Raw genomic sequence first — 5,659 nt, 5'->3', positions numbered from 1 at the left:
GAGGGGTCACCCGCTCCTTCAATCTGATTTAAAAAACAAAAATATCACACAGCCACGAGTGGCGTCGGTGTGGTGGCCGGCGGCTCAGTGCCCCTGTAGCTCTCAGCTCATGTTGTAGCACCATCATCTTGCTCCACCGTGTACTATGAATAGGAAGAGCTTCACATCCGTCATCTTGCCGTCATCGATTTCATCATCCAGCACCGGTGCCGAGGGAGGCTGAGAGGAACAACACCACCACCACTAAGGGAGGCCAAGAGGAACAGCACCACCACCGCTCCCGTCCGTCAGCGCTGAAGGCTTCGGCGAGCAGAAGCTGCTGCGCTGCACGCCCTGCGGCCGCGCGTCGTCCACCTCCATGATCTTGACATTCTCCTCGACACCCCTTTCCACCAGCCCTGTAAGAAAACCCAACCACACGTCGTGATCTTCTCACGCCACGACAATTGATTAATTACTTTGAATTAAAAATGGTATTACTTACTATTAGCTTTTGGGGCCGCGGGGTGTAACACCCTAGATATCACACAACTCTAGGATGCTACATAACTACACTACAAGATGCTGAAATAGAAAATTTCTACAGCATAAACTTAAAGACGAGCACAACGCATGCAATAATAGATAGATATATGAATAAGTGTGATGCTCCAACATAACAACTACATCTTTAGCAAACATTAGCAAGGGTACTCTACCATCTCTCTGACTCAGAAGAAAACATCATGGTGTTATAAGATCATGTAAAAGTGTAGGATGTGCAACTAACCCATTTCCCCATGCACTCTTTAAAGGACAACCTGGGGAGGAAAAAACAAAGGGGTGAGATTGAATAATCTCAGCAAGCAAACTACTTTAACAAACTATTTAAACCACATTAGATTAATTAATCATTTAATATCCCAACAAGTATAGGATAGCCCTCGCACACCGGCTTCTTTCTATAAGAATTATGTGATCGTGGTATGAAAACATAGCATTAGTTTGTTATGAGTTACCCCTTACGAATAATTTATGATCCTAATAGAACAATAGAAAGTCACCCACAAATGCCATAGCACAGGGGTTGCCATAACAACTGGGGAGGAAATAAAGTAGCATAGATGCAATATCATATCCCATAACAAAATAAAGTAGTATTCAAAGTAATTGAAGGGCCTACGAATGCAAGGAAGGAAATGTGAATAATATCTCCACAATCCCTTTAGCCATATCATAACTCACCTCACTAGGAAAAGGATCACTTCTCATGTTTTTCGATGCAACTAAATCAAACCAACATCCAAATATCCAAACAGCCCACATATAGCATAACCAAAGTCCGATAAGCCATATCGCAATATGAGACATAATTATTCATAGTATATCGCAATATACTCCATCACATCCAACTCTCAAAACCATACAGAAATGCATATAAATGCACATGAACTCTTGCCTTCATACCAAATAAAATATGAAGCTGCATCAATAAACGATGCTATATCGCTACGGTCGCTACTAGAAGCAGCGACATAACTCCATATGCCAATGCAGTGAATAAGATGTATTGCCATGAACTCCTGTCTTCATACCCAACAAGGTATGAAGCTGAATCGATAAACGATGATGTACTGGTACGGTCGCAACCATAGGTTAGCGACATAACTCCAAATGCCATGCAATGCAATACAATGCAATATGATATGCAGTGCCACAAGATAAGTACCATCTCCAAATAAATCTTGATATCACATATCGTACTCAGTGAGTATATTGGAAATAAATGACATGCAAGGCTAAATCAAGGATAAAGGCTAGCTGAATAAAGCAGTTAGCATTTTAATTAACAGTTAAGCATTAAAAGCTATTTACTACTCATATATGAAACCATCACACATTTGTGAAAAAGAAGTAGATATCTGAGTAAACAAATAATTTGGAGCATTACATATCTGAATTAAAGTAATGGTTTCAATTAAGTAGACATATGAGGGTCCGAGCCGCTCTTTGACTGTGAGCACGGTTGATATATCAGTTTTCACTCTGCAGAGGTTGCACACTTTCACCACAAGTCGCGTAAAAGTTCAAAAGAACTTTGGACCCAACCATGTTGTGCTAGCTGGAAAAAATATCATACTTCCTTAGGTGTGATTGCATAGGGACGCTATGAGGCCTTTACAAAGACTCTCTAACAAGTAGTAGCCCGCTAAGATTTCAGCCGCAAGGCGAGTGTACCTCCCATAAGGCGTGACAAAAACCAAACAAATGAGTAAACCCTTGGTAGGCAACGTACCACTCTCAAACCTAGTCCCCCCTCTTGCGCCATTCGGTAAGTTACTAACAAGCTAGAGACATATAATTAATCAGCCAAGACCAAAATCATATAGTCCTTGTGGTTGCGTTGTTTTCCCGAGTGGTTCTCCATGGTTGATTTTAATTAGGTTTATGTAACGAATATGTCACCATTTATGACATTTCGAGTGATTTTGGTGATCGAATGACAACGCAATCAATGGGACTAATGGTTTTGTTAAGTGAACATTTCTAGATCCCAGGGATGAAGTAAAAAGGCCATACAAAGCAAAACACGAAGAAAGAACTCAAAGAAACGCTGAATTGGACGAGTTCTGTAGAAACCAGTAGCATCGGAAGAACCGATGCTTAAGCATCGGTGCATCCGATGGTTGTCGGAAGATCCGACGCCCGAGCATCAGTGCAAGTCTGAGCACCAAATGAAGATCAAGAGCAGATCAAGTGAAGCACTGGTTGAACCGACGATGTCAAGATAGGCATCGAAGCAATCAATGTACCATTGTCCAGAGATGATGTCAAGCGAGCAGAAGCGAAGTCTTCAGCAACGGTTAAACCGGTGGTGCGTCGGAGCATGGCGTCGGAGCAATGACGTTAGCAAGGGCAACGGCTACAAGATGATCAAGAGTCACCGGTTGAACCAACACCATTGCATCGGTTCAACCGATGGGTGCCAACTCAGCTGCAGAAGCGTCAGAGAAGCCAACAGCTAGTTTCAGCTTGTGAGTGATCGGAAGAACCGATGCAGAAGCACCGGAAGTTCTGATGCCCACACAGAAAAGCTGCTAACGGCTACAAATGGCTAGTTCGACTTGGAGGCCTATATATATGAGTTCCCCTTGCCATTTGAAGCTTGCTGGAGTCCCAAGACATCACACACATATCCAAGAACATATCCAAGCAATCCAAGAGCATAGAGATCAAATCCTTAGTCCTTAGCACAAGCTTTGTAAGTGCTAGTGCTAGGTTAGCTCCTAAGTGAGTGAGCAAGCAAGGTTGAGATCCTTGTGGCTGGTTCTAGAGTGAACCAAACTTGTATTTCGGTGCGCCGGCCTTCTTGGAGCATTGGTGGCTTGCCGGCATGTCAACGACCCTCCGGCTTGGTGTGGAGCGGTGTCGACAATATTGTGCGGGAGACGGAGACCCCTTCTTCGTGGGCAATCTCCCTTAGTGGAAATCGGGATCAAGGTGACCGTGATTGTGTTCACAGAAAAGACTTAATTGCCGGGAAGCGATACTCTTCGTGAGTGCTTCAACAACGTGGATGTAGGGGCGCCTTTGTGGCAATCCGAACCATGGGATAAATTCTCGTGTCGAGACTTTGCTTCCTCTCATCCCTCCTCTTTAAGCTTCCGCATTTTATATTGCAACTTGTGTGCCTTTACTTTCTTAGTGTAGTATCTTGCTAGGATTGGCTATAGGTTGCAAAACTCTTTTTGGGATGAGGTTTTCACACTAGAAGAACCATAGTTGCACATCTAGATATCTTGTTTTAGTTTAAGTTTTGTGCAAACTAGTTGGAGCCATAGGTTAAGATTTTAAGAGTACCTAATTCACCCCCTCCCCCTCTTAGGCTAGAGCACCCGATCACTTTCAATTGGTATCAAAGCCGGGACTCACTTATCTCACAAAGAAAGCCAATTCCATTGGCAAATTTGTGTTTATCGGCTCATTAGATCGGTAGGCTTTACCGTCTAGTGAGTTAGCTCTTAGGGGGAAAGGATGGATCCTTTTAGTCCCGCTCCACGGTTCGACGGCACGGGCTTCCAACGATGGAAGATTTTAATGGAAGCCCATCTCCAAGCGACGTGACTAAATGTTTGGAGAGTTGTGAGTGAAGGGGTAAAAAATAATGGTCTTCAAGAGAAGCAACATGATGTCACCGCTAAATGCATAATCGTGTCTTCTCTTTGTGATAATGTGTTCAATCATGTTTATTCTTGTGAAAATGCTAAAGAACTATGGAAGACTATCATTGAGAATCATGAGGGCACGAAGGATGTTGCCAATGAAAGATATCATGTTCTCATTGATAAGCTTAATAGCTTTAAGCAACTTGATGATGAGAATGCCGAATTCATGTACTCACGATTGAACACTCTTGTGAATGAGATTAATTCCCTAGGTGTGAAGCAAATTGAAGATTTGAAACTCATTCGCAAGATCCTTCACTCTGTCCGAAGGCCGGACTATGATTTGGTAACCACAATTTTATATGAGAAAGAGCTCAACACGTTGACACCAAATCAAGTCCTCAACAAGGTGATCGCCCATGAGCTACGCAATGATATCAAGACAAAGGCGCCATCTTCTTCACCAACACATAGCGTACTTGCATGCAAACAATTCAAGAAGTTCAAGAATATGGCCATCAAAGATAGCTCAAGTGATGAGGAAAAAGAAGATGCAAGAAGCTCCTCAAATGATAAAAAAGAGCCAATGAACACCAACCTCTACAAGCAAGTGAAGAAGATGAATAAATGCTTGAAAGAAATCAATTCAATGGGGTATATGGTCTTCCTCAAAGATGGGCCTTACCATCAACTCATGAAGGTTGAGAAGAAGTTTAAGAAGAACAAGCAAAAGAAGGAGAAGAAGCCCAATCATGAATCATATGCCATATTTGGTGAATGGGTAAGCGGTGGTGAAGAATCAAGTGCAAGTTCAAGTGATGAATCAAACAAGAAATTCACCACCCGCATGGGATCATCATCCAACACTTGCTTTATGGCCAATGGTATGGATAGCGATGTAAGTGTTGATGACTCTGACTCTCCTTCAATTGATGAACTTCTTGACTTAGTTCATGAGCATCAAAAAGTCATTAAGAAACAATCAAAGGAAATCAAAAACCTTAATGCTCTCAATGATCTAAATGCTTCTCTTGCTACAAATTATGAAAATTTGTTGTGCAAATTCAAATTGCTTAGCAAGGAGCATGAAGAGCTCAAATTAAAATTTGAGAGCATTAATGATACTAATGACTCTTTGGAAATGAAGCAAACTATACCTTGTGCAATTCCAATCTCTAGGGTAGATGCTTCAACTTCATGCATTGATTTAATTGATGAATCTTGCTCTAACCCTTGCAATGAGAAAAGCTATGAGAATGTTGTTGTAGAATCATGTGATGATCTCATTGCCAAGGAGAATGATGAGCTCAAGTAAGAAGTGGAAAGGCTCATGAAGAATTTGTATAGATTGAAGGGCAAAGGCATAGAGAGCAATGTCCAATCTTCTCAAGATGACCGTGAAGACATGGTGAAGAAGCTTGAGAAGGGGTCCATCGTGACTTGCTCAAAGTGCCACAAAGAAGGCCACAAGTCCAACAAGTGTCCTCAACCAAGGAAGAAGCTTCCGGATAAGA

The sequence above is a fragment of the Panicum virgatum genome, chromosome 2N, assembly GCF_016808335.1.
Source record: "Panicum virgatum strain AP13 chromosome 2N, P.virgatum_v5, whole genome shotgun sequence".
NCBI classification, from domain to species: Eukaryota; Viridiplantae; Streptophyta; class Magnoliopsida; order Poales; family Poaceae; genus Panicum; species Panicum virgatum.
Note: the sequence above shows the minus strand (reverse complement) of the source record.